Source organism: Callithrix jacchus, chromosome 10 (assembly GCF_049354715.1).
Source record: "Callithrix jacchus isolate 240 chromosome 10, calJac240_pri, whole genome shotgun sequence".
Taxonomy (NCBI): domain Eukaryota; kingdom Metazoa; phylum Chordata; class Mammalia; order Primates; family Cebidae; genus Callithrix; species Callithrix jacchus.
The window spans coordinates 40,834,652-40,849,867 of record NC_133511.1 but is presented as its reverse complement, the minus strand read 5'-3'; the positions used below and the strand labels follow the sequence as shown (position 1 = coordinate 40,849,867).

General features: G+C 32.1%; 1 long non-coding RNA gene across 1 annotated transcript in view; it reads right to left on the bottom strand.

The window, feature by feature from the left end:
- Positions 1 to 8,159: 8,159 nt before the first annotated feature.
- LOC118145750 (uncharacterized) overlaps positions 8,160 to 15,216 on the bottom strand; it is a 42,026-nt gene continuing 34,969 nt past the window's right edge. Inside the window, exon 2 of the long non-coding RNA XR_008475061.2 lies at positions 8,160 to 10,142. This is a non-coding gene — a long non-coding RNA (uncharacterized LOC118145750). The remainder of the gene's footprint in view (positions 10,143 to 15,216) is intronic.

The window sequence follows — 15,216 nt, the reverse complement described above, 5'->3', positions numbered from 1 at the left end:
CTCAGGATCTAATTATTCCATCTACAGGTAAATATGTGTTTTTAGTGGTGCTATCCAATGTGACATTTTACATTTTAATTCAGATTTCTAGCCTTCACGTATTTATTACATGGATGACAGAAATTACATAATATAATATTTCAACTCTTAATAATCTGTTCTTCAAAATGATTAATACTGATGCCAACATGTCTGAAATATTTTCCAACATTTATTTTGTGACACTTGCCAATTTAGCAACTATCATATCTTCAGTAGTTTGGCTAATCTGCCTAAGCAAGGAACTTAAATTTCCTTCCACTTAATTTTTGTTGTACCTTTTCTTATTTTTATTATAGTTATGAAATTCTAATTTTGCAAGAATATTTTTCTGTAATTTCCTTAAAGTTGGATTAAATCTGAATAATCATAATGCCAAACCACTTTAACTATCTTCCCATTTTTAAAAAATTTGCCTCTTTTTTCTTGTGCTAGAATAGTTCTTTGGGCTACCTCAAGAATGAATTGCACAGCAAAATATTGACTTGCCTGTAATAAGCCAAAAACATGACCAGAATGGTGATAAAGGAGTTCATTTTACCAGTTGTAAGGGTGATGTTAAGTTCTTTAAATATAGTATTGTATTTTACTCTATTTTATGCTACTTTATGTCAAACACTTTATCCCTATGTACTATTTTTTAAAATACTCACTAAATTTTACAATTTACTATATATAATGAATATATATATATAATTTTAAAAGCATTTGATAGTACAAATAAGCTGTAATAAAAGACCCCCAAATCTAATTTCTCGTGACAAAAAACACTTTTGTTAGTTCTTTCAATTAACTCTAACTTAAAATTGATTAAACTTGATTTTTTAGAAATTTCTTATGAAAACATTATATATTCACTCCACCCATTAGTCAAATGTACATTTTCAAACAAAATACTAGAACTTCTATTTCTTCTTCCAAAATGTTAGACACTATTTTTTGACTATTTTATTGGTTTTGGTTTTATAGTTGTTGTTTGTAAGTTAAAAGCCAGTAAAATTGTTTAATTATTGTGATTCTGTAACTATTGGCAGTAAGAAGTAAAGTGATACACTATGTAGTGAAATATTAACTTTACTCAAAGAAAAGACTGGTCTTCACCTTCAGTTGCTTCACTTTTAGTAACTGTGATCTCTAGGACCCTGGCGGGGGGTCATGCCTGATATAGGAATGTCTTTATTTGCCTAGAGACTTTGTTCACTGGACGGTCTAACAATATGGTTTGTATTGGAGGCTTTGGAATATACCATATCAGTTCCTAAGAACATCCTAAGAATCTAGACACTTATATCATTAGCCTAAATTCCAGGAAGGGCTAGAGACTAAAGGTCAACCACATAGGCACTGTGTGTTCAAGCCTTATAAAAACTCTGAACATCAAAGGAATGGATGAGCTTCCTTGTTTGTCAATACTATATGCATATTATCACAAATAATAGCCCAGAAGGGGTAATGCTGTCTTTGTCTTCACAGGAAGAGACTGATCAGAAATTCCACACTTGTACCTCCAAGGCCCTACCCTATGGGTGCCTTTCTTTGCTGATTTTAATTTATATCCCTTCAGTATTCTAACAACTCTAGTAGTAAGTATAGAACATTCCTGAGCTCTGAGAATCATCCTAGTGAATTATTGAAACTAGAGGTAGCCATGTGGATCCCTCAAATTTTAGTCAGGGTGAAGTGAGGGTATTCTGGATACCCTAAGGTTGTGGTTAGTGCCTAATGAAAGGGCAACATCCTGCAAAACTATTCCCTCTGACTTTGCAGTTTGGCTAACTCATTCCATACACCATGATAACATTTCCTTCCATAGACATCTCCAGACCTTACTACTATGCAAAATAAAGGCGATTGTCTCCATTTCAAAATTGCTCCAAATCATGCACATTATAGCTTATTTTCCCCCATTTTTGGTGCCATCCTTTTTCTATTTGTTTTTTATGAAGTTTCCTGTTTTTTTCTAGATTAGATATTGTGGGGTCTTCCTTTCATTGGTCCAGGATTAGACTTGAATTCAGAAATTTTCTATTTCTTAGCTTAATCGCTTGTTTTATTAAAGTATATTTTCTAAGAAGATCCTAAAAATATTTTATAAAAAATGAATTTTAAATCTTGTAAATATAAAATTAATTTTATATGGTGCCCATAAATTTTGATAATTCAACTGAATATACAGGTATAGATGGAAAATTATTTTCCCCAGACTGGTATGCCTCACTTTCCTGTCTAATCACATATAAGTTACCTTTTTTCTTAAAATTTTTAATCTATTTAATGTTTGTTTCTTGATTTGATATTTATTGACAGTTTCTTGACTTTATCTTTGACCCAGTTAATGTACTTACTTGTTCCCTGTTCAATCTCCAGCATGTAGTAGAGTGGCCAATGAAAGAAAGCTTCTAATAAACACATATTGATCCGTTATTACCAGAGTTCTGTGCTCTTTTAGCATCTCATCATCATTTATAAGAACTTCATAGTACAAATAATTTGTAATTTTTCAATTAGAAAAAGGCTTCTTATTGACATATTTTACTTTCTTTCATTTTGCTTCTTTTCTTAATTCATTACAAAATAAACTTGAAGCACTTAATTCCGAGAAAATTCTTTTTATAGTTTTTAGGTAATCTAGTTCCCCCATTTTAGCTACTGTGATTTTTCTGAACACCTAGCAGTAGAATCTTACAGGCAAAGGTTATGTTGTGTGATACATGACAGTATTTCCTCTGAAATTTCTATAGTAAAGTAGTTCTTTCTGGACATTCCTTATTATGATATTTTATGTAAAATTTATACCTTAAAAAAAGCAATGAACAATCTAAATTTGATATGTATAATCCCAATAAATATATACAATTAATTTATTCATTCAGTAAAAATGGTTTAATAGCATATATATCCAAATAATATATAGATAGTGGGATAAAAAATAAAGTATAGCTATTAGTTATATTATAAACCATTGTTATATTAAGTTACATCACTGTATACATTTATTATTTACATATGTATATAAACATATGCATATAACTTATTAAGTATATATGTGTAATAATTTGACAATATTTAATTTAAACATGATCATTGTAACTTTCTTAAAGAAGACTTTAATGACTTCTAGAGTCTATACAAAAATGAAACAAAATTTGATGCTTAGAATATCAACAATGTAAAAGTTAAAATATTGTATGATATGATTTAAATAGCAAACTACAAACATTGTATCTCTTAGAATCCATCATCCAAAGTGGTGATGGTCTTTAAAACCAGCCATTTGAATTTTATTACTTCAAATAAGACTTAGAAGTGTAACCCTTACATCTTTATATGGCTAAATTTTTTATTAATATAGCATATGAACAAGAGAAAAGCTCTCTTGTTTATAAATATATTGTAATTTGCATAGATGCTATACACATAGTAGGCTCTCTATAAATAGCGAATGAATTATGGTATCTAGGAGATGGATAAAAAGAAGAAATTAAGTTGGCATTAAAATAATGCATGGGAATTAAATGTTATTAGCATACATAAACATCCATATTGAATATTTTTGTTTCAAATTCAAATTTTCAACAGTAAATGAAAATAATGATATAGTTTTTTAAATCTTGAAGAGATGAGATTTTTAAATGTTCTCACTGCACACAAAAAATGTTAAATATGTGAAGCAAGGTGTATGTTATTTAGATCAATATAGCCATTCCGCAATGTATTTAACTATTTCAGATTATCACATACATGATAAAAACAGTTTTGTGTTTATTAACAACAGGAATACTCTCTGAGAAATGCATTGTTACACAATTTAGTCATTGTGCAGTCATCACAGAGTATGCTTGCATAAACCTAAATGGTATAGTCTACTATACACCTAGACTATAGGACACACTCCTGGGCTATGGGGTGTTGCTGCTAGGCGCCAAGCCTGTACAGCATGTTACTGTAAGCAGTTGTAACACACTTGTAGGTATTTACATATGTAAATACATCTAAACATAAAAAAGGTACAGAAAAAATATGATATAAAAGACAGAAAATGATATAATAATACAGGGCACTTTCCCTGAATGGAGCTTGCAGGACTGGAGATTGCCCTGGGTGAGTAAGTGAATGAGTGTGAAGGCCTACTTCATATTGCTATAGGAAATTACTATAACCTACTGTAGACTTTATAAACTGTTTGCTTAGGCTACATTAAATTTATTTAGAATTTTTTCAATAATAAATTAGCCTTAGCTTACTATAGTATTTTTACTTTACAAGCTTTTAAATTGTTTAACTCTTTATTCTTTTGCAATACCACTTAAAACACAAACATATTTCACAGTTGTACAAAGATATTTTTCTATCTATCTTTATTCTATAAACTTATTTCTGTTTCTAATTTTTTGTTTATACTTTTAAATTATTAATTAATTAATTTTTCGTTAAAAACTCAGACATGAGCAGACACATTGGCCTAGGCCTACGCAGGGTCAGGATCATCAATGTTGTTGTCTTTCACCTTTGTATCCTTGTCTCAGTGGAAGACATGGAGGGGCACTCATCTCCTATAATTACAAAGTAGTCCTCTGAAGTATCTCCTGAAGGACCTACCTGAGGTTATTTTACAGTTAACATTTTGTTTTTAGTAAGTAGAAGGGCTATACTCTAAAATAATAATAAAAATAGCATGATTAATACATAAATCAGTAAGTCATTTATTGTCAAGTATTATGTACTGTACATAATTGTATGTGCTCTATAAAACTGGCAGAACAGTAGGTCTGTTTACACAAACGTCATCACAACCATGCGGGTGATGTGTTGAGCTATGATGTTACAAGGGTTACAGCATCACCGAGTGATTTAAATTTTTTCATTTCCTTATAATCTTCTAGGACCACTGTCATATATGTGGTCTACCATTGACTGAAATATTATGTAGGATATACCTGCATATACAATTCTTACTTGTCAATTTAATAATAAACACATAAATTAGGAGATAAAAGAACATCTCTTATAACTGGAAGGGTGTCTTACTGTGTGTGAGTGGGCATGCATAGGACATATATAGGCTTTTAGATGAATTCTTGTGGTTAGAAATAATGTTCACTGGTAATTTGAGGCTTTGCCTAGTATTTTAATTATTTTTTAAAAATTATACTTTAAGTTCTGGCATACATATGGAGAACATGCAGGTTTCTTACATAGGTATACACTTTATACATGTGCCATGGTAATTAGCTGCACCCATCAACCCATCATCTATATTAGATATTTCTCTTAATGCTGTCCCTTCCCAGTCCCCTACTGCCTAACAGGCCCCAGTGTATGATGTTCCCCTCCCTGTGTCCATGTGTTTTCATTGTTCACCTCCCACTTATGAGTGAGAACATGCAGTGTTTGGTTTTCTCTTCCTGTGTGTGTTTGCTGAGAATGATGGTTTCCCGTTCCATTCATGTCCCTGTAAAGACATGAACTCATCCTTTTGTTGTGGCTGCATAGTGTTCCATAGTGTATATGTGCCATATTTTTTTTATGCAGTCTATCATTGATGGGCATATGGGTTGGTTCCAAGTCTTTGCTATTGTGAATAGTACTGCAATAAACATACATGTGCATGTCTTATATTAGAATTTATATTAGATTTTATAATTCTTTGGGTATATACCCAGTAATGGGATTTCTGGGCCAAATGGGATTTCTGGTTCTAGATCCTTGAGGCATCGCCACACTGTCTTCTACAATAATTGAACTAATTTACACTCTCACCAACAGTGTAAAAGTGTTTCTCTTTCTCCACATCCTCTCCAGCATCTGTTGTGTCCTGATTTTTTAATGATTGCTGGTCTAACTGGCATGAGATGGTATCTAATTGTGGTTTTGATTTGCATTTCTCTAATGACCAATGATGATAAGCTATTTTTTTCCATTTTTGTTGGCTACATAAATGTCTTCTTTTGAAAAGTGTCTGTTCATATCCTTTGCCCACTTTTTGATGAGGTTGTTTTTTTTTTCTCGTAAATTTGTTTAAGTTTTTTGTAGATTCTGGATATTAGCCCTTTATCACATGGATAGATTGCAAACATTTTCTCCCACTCTTCAGGTTGCCTGTTCACACTGATGTTAGTTTCTTTTGCTGTTCAGAAGCTCTTTAGTTTAATTAGATCCCATTTGTCAATTTTGGCTTTGGTTGCCATTGCCTTTGGTGTTTTAGTCATGAAGTCTTTGCCCAGGCCTATGTCCTGAATGATATTACCTAGGTTTTCTTCCAGGATTTTTAAGGTTTTAGGTTTTACATTTAAGTCTTTAATCCATCTTGAGTTAATTTTTGTATAGGGGGTAAGGAAGGTGTACAGTTTCAGTTTTCTGCATATGGATAGCCAGTTTTCCCACCGTTTATTAAACAGGGAATCGTTTTCCCATTGCTTTTTTTGATCAGTTTTGTCAAAGATTAGATGGTTGTAGATATATGGTGTTATTTCTAAGTCCCCTCTTCAGTTTAATTGATCTGTATATATGTTTTGTTACAAGTACCACGTTGTTTTGGCTACTGTAGACTTTTATTATAGTTTGAGGTCAGTTAGTGTAAAACCTCCAGCTCTGTTCTTTTTGCTTAGGATTGTCTTGGTTGTACAGGCTTTTTTTGCTTCCATGTATTTTAATTCTTAAATGAGGATAAGAATCTTCTGCTCTCCAATAGCATGTGAAATATTTTTTAAAAATGACAAAGAAATATTGCAGCTTGAAAACTTCTCTGATATGTTATTGTACAGCTCAGTAACAATATACTGGATTGGTAAATGTCAGTTTTAATTTTAACAGACATATGGTAGGAAGTATTATTTTATAATAGTAATTGTAATAATTGTATACCACTTTTTGTAAGGGATATAAAAAGTCATATTATCTGCATTTTGTTTCTGAAAACCAAGATTAAAAATAAAATAAACGGATGAAGATAATAATGAATGTAGAACAACAATACTACCACAGAGACAACTTAAAAAGATGAAACTTTTGCCAAAAAAGGTACTGTCTGGTTAAAGAATTAGAAAGAAGCTAAGACAACGAACATTTAATGGCCACAAAGAGCCAAGAAAAGGGAGAAACAACTTGAGGACATGAGCTGACTGACACTGTGCAGACACTTTCTCTCTCAAGATATCTGTAAATTCTGTCAAAGGGAGAAAGTTTAGGATATGAAAAAGAGCCCAGGCCAAGAGCCTCTACCAAGAGGCAAAAAAATCTATAGAGATATGAGATAAAAAGCTCTGTAACCTTATTCTGAGGAGAAAAAAAAATAGTTTTTTTAGAATTGTCAGTCAGAGAGAACATACTGGTGATTATCCTATACTTTCAGAATATGTAGAAGGCTGTGCTGTAGGAGGAGAAGCAAATCCAGGGACAGAAGTAGCTTTTTAATTTTCAAATAATGTTGGAGCCATCTCAGTCTACACTTAAAAGGTGACCAGTCTCTTCTCTACCTGCTTGATCAGATAAAAGGTTTAATATCTCTGGAGAAAAATATAGTCAGAAAATTCTGTATTTTTTTCAGATATAATGATCATTATTTATTATAAAAATATGTTATGGATTGGGGGTGGTGGCTCACTCCTATAATCCCAGCACTTTGGGAGGCTAAGGCGGGTGGATCATGAGGTCAGGAGATAGAGACCATCTGGCTAACATGGTGAAACCCCATCTCTACTAAAAATACAAAAATTAGCTGGGTTTGGTGGTATATGCCTGTAGTCCCAGCTACTCAGGAAGCTGAAGCAGGAGAATTGCTTGAACCCAGGAGGCAGAGGTTGCAGTGAGCCAAGATCGTGCCACTGCACTCCAGCCTGGATGACAGAGCAAGACTCCATCTCAATATTTAATATAATATATATATTAAATACATATATTAATATACTTTATTATGTATATATTAGATATAATATGTTATATATATTACATAGATATAATAGATATAAGTTATGCAAGGAGACCAAAGACTGAAAATAAGAAAAGTCAGATATAAACAGCTTTGCTAATAACCTGACATTGCAGTTATAATTTAAAAATCTGTAAGCTACATATGATATTAATATCTTTGAGGAATAGAAAAGAAATACATAGTCTGAAAATCCCATGTCAACAATTGACTTTAATCAGAAAAGACACAGCAGAAAAAAATAAGAATCAGTATAGTGAAAAACATTGAAAGGCAGTTTAATAGAAATTCTTTATATTGAACGATTTAGTAAAACAAGAGTACATATTAGAGAAATGACAGTTACTGATATATAAAACAATATGAAAAGGCCTAACTTATCTTTAATATGAGCCCTATAAGGCAGAAGAGAATGGAACAAAAGCAACATTTGAAACACTATTGACCAAGAGTTTTCCAAAATCAAATACTGATACCCAGCCACTGTTGCAAGAAAATTTTTATACTCAGAGCAGGTTGAATACAAATAAATCTACATTTAGGAACATCATTTTTTAGGAAAAGAAAACCAAAACCAAACAGAAAATTTTAATAGCAGCTACAAAAAATGACACCTGCCCATAGAAGAAGCAGTGGCATCATTGGCAGCTGACTGTTCTCAGAAATCATGGGAAACCAGACAACAATGGAAATCATTATCAAATGTAGAGAAACAAAGTTCTAAGAATTCCATATCCAATAAAAATATTATTCTAATGGAGACCAAATAAAAATTATTTCTGACAAGCAAAAACTGAAAAACACCTGCACTTAAAGAAATATTAAAGTGTGTTGTTCAGGCATAAAAATAATTATTTTAGATAAAAGCACAAGACACAGGAAAAAAAGTATACCTGAAAATAAAAATATACAGATAGATATAATAGATATTGGCTGCAGGAAATAATAATTATAAGGTAAATATTCATTTGTAGAAGATTAAAATGCATAAAAATATAAACAATGGAAAGATTAAAGTTGAGGAATTAGTGAAACAATTTGTTAGACTAAAATATTTCAAGACTCAACTATATTTAATTTTCTTTTGCAATCACTTAGTAAAATAGTATACATAGAATAAACTGATCATATGACAAAAGAAGAATAATTCAGAAGAAGACAATAAGTGGAGTAAATGACAGAACAAATAGTAAAATTGTAGACATGTATGATTTTCCTCCACCAAAACTCATGTTGAAATTTGATCCTCAGTGTGGCACTGTTTGATGGTGGGAGCTCGTGGGAGGTGTTTAAGTCACTGGAGCAAATCTCTCATGAACAGCTTGTTGACCTTTTCATTGTAGTGAGAAAGTTGTGGGTCTGGTGACACTGAATCAGTTTCTGTGACAATGGATTAATTTTCATGAGGATGAGTTGATATAAAGCCAGGATATCCTTTGAGTTTTTAATTTTTGCTTGGGTCCACTTCCCCGTTAACCTTCTCTGTCATGTTATGAGGCAGCATAAAATCCCTTGCCAGAATCCAAGCCATACCGTTGAACTTCCCTAACTACAGAACATCTTTTCTTTATACATTTTCTGTCTCAGAGTATTCTCTTACAGCAACGTAAAACAAAGTAAGATATAAATCTATCTATATATAATGTTTATATTGATAATGGTACTAAGTGTAAACCATCTACATACTCAAATGAAAGATTAACATTTTCAGACTAGCCCTTTTGAAAGTAGACATATATATATACGTATATATATACATATATATATATTTAACCAGAGACATCACTTAAATATATGTAGACCCAGAAAGATAAAATATAGAATTAAAAAGGATTCCATTAAATTACTGACAACGTGTTTTATATTGCATTCCTTCATCACTATTTGAAAAATCAAACTTTAAAGAACTAAGTAATATTGGGGAAAAAATATGACATTTCATAATGAAATTATGTGAAGTATAACCACTTGAAATGTGTTTGCACACTGTATTGGTCAGCTTGGACTGCCATAACAAAATATCATAAACGGTGTGACTTAAATAGAAATTTATTTTTCACAGATTTGGAGGCTAGAAATCCAAGATCAAGGTGCCAAGTGATTGGGTTCTTGGTGAGGGCTCTCTCCTTGGCTTGTAGATGGCCATCTTCTCACTGTGTCCTCAGATGAGCTTTCCCTAGTACATACATATGCAGAAAGAGAAATATATTTTATTTTTCTTATAAAGTCACCAATCCTATTGGCTTAGAGGCCACCCTTATGAATTTATTTATCCTTAATTAAGTCAAAAAAGCCCTGTCTCACAATAAAGATGCATTGGGGGTTACAGCTTCACCACATAAATTGTGAAGACAACACAATTTATTGCATAGCACACACAATAACATGGCATCAGATATATTAAGCAAAACGTGGAACTCCAAAAATAGAAATAGTCAAAACTACATTAGATCCACTTTACATGAGGAAAATTACCATTAACAATAATGTATTATACATTTCAGAATAGCTTGAAGAGAAGCTTTCAATGTTCTTATCACAAAGAAATTATACATATTTAAGGTGAGTAATGTGTTAATTACTCTCATTTGATTAATATACAACGTATACAGGTATCAAATCTCACATTGTACCCCATCAATATGTACATTATGTGTCAATCATAAATTTTAAAATATATCAATAACATAGAGACAGTTCTAAGTTATTGTTAAAACGTGTTATAAATTAAAATGTGTTCTGATCCTCAATAGTAAAAACTGTAAAACATTGAGAGAAAATAAAAACATATAGGATGAAAATAGTCCTTAAATAGTTGTCAGAATTAACCTTTTAAAAATGATAGTTCCCATAAAATGATCATTGAAATAGCCATCAAAGGTTCAAGTGGATTTTCGAGATATTGACAAGCAAATTCTCAAGTTTATATGGAATATAAAGTAAGAATAACCACAATAATTTTGAAAAAGAACAAACTAATGGAAAATTATACTAACGTGTCTCAAAGATTACTATAAATGAAGTAATTATGGTATTTTGGTATTGGGAAAGATATATACATATATACACACACACACACACACACACACACCTTCTATCCTTTTATAGAACTCTATTCTGATCTATTGAATATTCAATAGATCAGAATAGAGTTCATGAACAGACCACATATGTACACATTATTTAAGAAAAAGTGACAATGCATTGCAGTGAAAAGAGAATGGAACAAAAGAATCTGAACAGCAGCCCTTGAGTCCCAGACCTTCTCTCTGACATACTGTACCTAAATGAGAATGAACCAGAAAAAAAATTCCGGTAATATGACAAAACAAGTTTCTTTTTCCTGTTGGTTGTGTTTTTGTTTTGTTTTGTATTTTTGAGACTGAGTCTCACTCTGTTGCCCAGGCTGCAGTGCAGTGGTACAATATCTGCTTACTGCAACCTCCTCTGTATGGGTTCAAATGATTCTGCTGCCTCAGCCTCCCAAGTAGCTGGGACTATTGAAAGAGGAAGTCCTACTTAAAGAAATCAAAAACATGATATAGGATATTAAAAAAAATTCTTCAGTGAAATAGCATAAATTAAAAAAACAATCACAACTTCTAGAAATCAAGAACCCAATTACAGAAATGCAAAATGCACTGGAAAGTTTTAGCAATACAATTGAACAAGAAAAAAAAAAACAACTTCAGAGCTTGAAGATAAGGCTTTTAAATCAACGCATTACATCAAAGATGAAGAAAAAATAATTTATAAAAATTAACAAAGCATCCAAGAATTTTGGGACTATGTTAAATATCCAAACCTAAAAGTATTGGTGTTCCCAAGGAAGAAGAGAAATATATAAGTTTGGAAGACATATTTGAGGGAATAATAAAGGAAAACTTCACTAGCCTTGCTAGAGATCTAGCATTCACATACAAGAAGCTCAAAGAATGCCTGGGAAATGCATCATAAAAAGGTGATCACCTAGGCACATAGTCATTAATTTATCTAAAGTTGAGATGAAGGAAAGAATCTTAAGAGCTGTGAGATAAAAGTATCAGGTAACCTATAAAGGAAAACCTATCAGATTAACAGTAGATTTCTCAGCAGAAATCCTACAAGCTAGAAAGGTTTGGGGTACTGTATTTAGCCTCCTTAAACAAAACAATTATAAGCCAAGAATTTTGTATCCAGCAAAATTAAGCTTCGTAAATGAAGGAAAGATATAGTCTTTTCCAGACATACAAATGCTGAGAGAATTTACCACTACAAAGCCAGCACATAAGAACTGCTAAAAAGACCTCTAAATCTTGAAACAAATTCTTGAAATATACCAAATTAGAACCTTCTTAAAGCATAAATCTCACTGGATTTATATAACAATACCACAATGAAAAAAAAAAAAGGCATTTAGGCAACAAATAGCATGATGAGTAGAATAGTACCTCAAATCTCAATACTAACTCTGAATGTAAATGGCCTAAATGCTCTATTTAAAAGATAAAGAATGGCACAATAGATAAGAATTTACCAACCTAGTTTCTGCTGTCTTCTGGAGACTCATGTAATACATAAGGACTCACATAACCTAAAGGTATAGGGGTGGAAAAGATATTTTGTGCATTTGGACATTAAAAGCAAGCAGGAATAACTATTCTTATATTATACAAAAGAAACTTTAAAGCAACAGCAGTTAAAAAAAGATAAAGAGGGACATTATATAATGATAAAGGGACTAGTCCAACAGGAAAATATCACAATTCTTAATACATATGAACTAACATTAAAGTTCCCAAACTTGATAAGAAATTGCTACTAGACATAAGAAATGAGATAGACAGCAACACAATAATAGTGCAGGACCTTAATACTCCATTGACAGAGATAGACAGTTTATAAAGACAGAAAGTCAACAAAGAAGCAATGGACTTAAACTATCCCCTAGTACAAATGGACTTAACATATATTTACAGAATATTCTACCCAACAACTGCAGAATATACATTCTATTCATCAGCACATGGAACATTCTTCAGGATTGACCATGTAGACCACAAAACAAGTCTCAGTAAATTGAAGAAAATTGAAATTATCTCAAGTACTCTCTCAGACTACAGAAGAATAAAATTAGAAATCAACTCCAAGAAGAACCCTCAAAACCATGCAAGTACATGGAAATGAAATAATCTGCCCTTGAATGATGATTGGGTCAAAAAAAATGAATCAAGATGGAAATTTAAAAATTCATTGAATTGAATGATAGCAGTGACACAACCTATCAAAATCTCTGAAATACAGCAAATTAGTTCTAAAAAAAAAAGTTCATAGCAATAAGTGGCTATATCAAAAAGTCTGAAAGAGCACAAATAGACAATCTAAGGTCACAACACACACAACTGGAGAAAGAAGAACAATCTAAACTGGAACCCAGAAAAAGAAAAGAAATATCAAAGATCAGAGCAGAACTAAATAAAATTTAAACAAAATATAAAAGATAAATGAAACAAAAAGCTGGTTTTTTGAAAAGATACAGTGGATAGAACGTTGGTGAGATTAACCAAGAATTGAGAAGATTCATAGAAGATCAGTTAGAAACTAAATGGGAGATATTACAACTGACACCACAGAAATATAAGATTATTCAAGGCTACTATGAACATCTTTATGTGCGTAAACTAGAAAACCTAGAGGAGATGGTTAAGTTCCTGGAAATATACAACCCTTTTAGATTAAACCAGGAAGATATAGAATATCTGAAAAGACCAGTAACAAGCAACAAGATTGAAATAATAATTAAAATGTTGCCAACAGAAAAAAAGTCTAGGACCAGATAGATTTACCTGAATTCTAGCAAACATTCAAAGAATAATTAGTACAAATGCTATTGATACCATTCTCAAAGAAAGGGAAAGAAGGAATCCCTTCTAAATTATTCCATAAAGTCAGTATTACCCTAAAACCAAAACCAGGGAAGGACATAAGAAAAAAAGGAAACTACAGACCAGTAGCTCTGATGGACATAGATACAAAAATCCTCAACAAAATACTAGCAAACCTAATCTAAAAGCATATCAAATGATAATCCATGATGATCAAGAGGGTTTCTTACCAGGGATTCAGAGATGGTTTTATATAAGTAAATCAAGGAATGTGATACACCACATAAACAGAATTAAAAAGACATCTTATTAGACACAGAAAAAGCATTTCACAAAATCCAGCGATGCTTTATGATTTAAGCCTAGGCAAAATCAGCATAGAAGGGGCATACCTTAAGGTGAGAGAAGCCATCTAGGACAAACCCACAGCCAGCATTATACTCAATGGGGAAAAGTTGACAGCATTCCTCCTGAGAACTGAAACAAGACAAAGATGCCCATTTTCACCACTTCTATTTAACATAGTGCTAGCCAAACCAATCAGAAATGCTAGCCAAACCAATCAGACAAGAGAAAGAAATAAGGGGCACCCAAATTGATAAAGAGGAGGTCAGACTGTTGCTGTTTGCTGACAATGTGATAATATACCTAAACAACCCTAAAGACTCATCCAAAAAGCTTCTAGAACTGGTAAATGAATTCAGCAATGTTTCAGGATACAAAAGTAATGTACACAGATAACTAGCTCTTCTATACACCAACAATGACCAAGCTGACAATCAAATCAAGAATTCAAACTCTTTGTAGTTTTCCTTATGGCAGTCTTCCATGATAGCTGCAAAATAAATAAAATACTCAGGAATATACATATCCAAGTAGGTGAAAGACCTCTATAAATAAAACTACAAAACATTGCTGAAAGAAATCACAGCTGATACAAACAAATAGAAACATAGCCCATGCTTATGGATGGGTAGAAACAATATTGTGAAAATGACTATACTGCCAAAAGCAATCTACAAATTAAATGCCATCCCATCAAATTATCATCATCATCCTTCACCTAACTAGAAAAAAAATCCTGAAATTCCTACAGATCTGTAAAAGAGCCCACAGAGCCACCGCAAAATTATGCAAAAATAACAAATCTGAAGGCATCTTTATCAGTCTTCAAAGTATACTATGAGGCCTCAATCACCAGAGCAGCATGGTATTTGTATAAAAATAGGCACATAGAACAATGAAAGTGAATAAAGAATGCAGAAGTAAAGTTAAATACTTACAGCCAACTGATCTTTGGAAAAGCAAAGAAAAACCTGAAGTGGGGAAATGATGCCCTCATCAACAAATGGTGCTGGGAAAACTGGCTTGCCACATGTAGAAGAA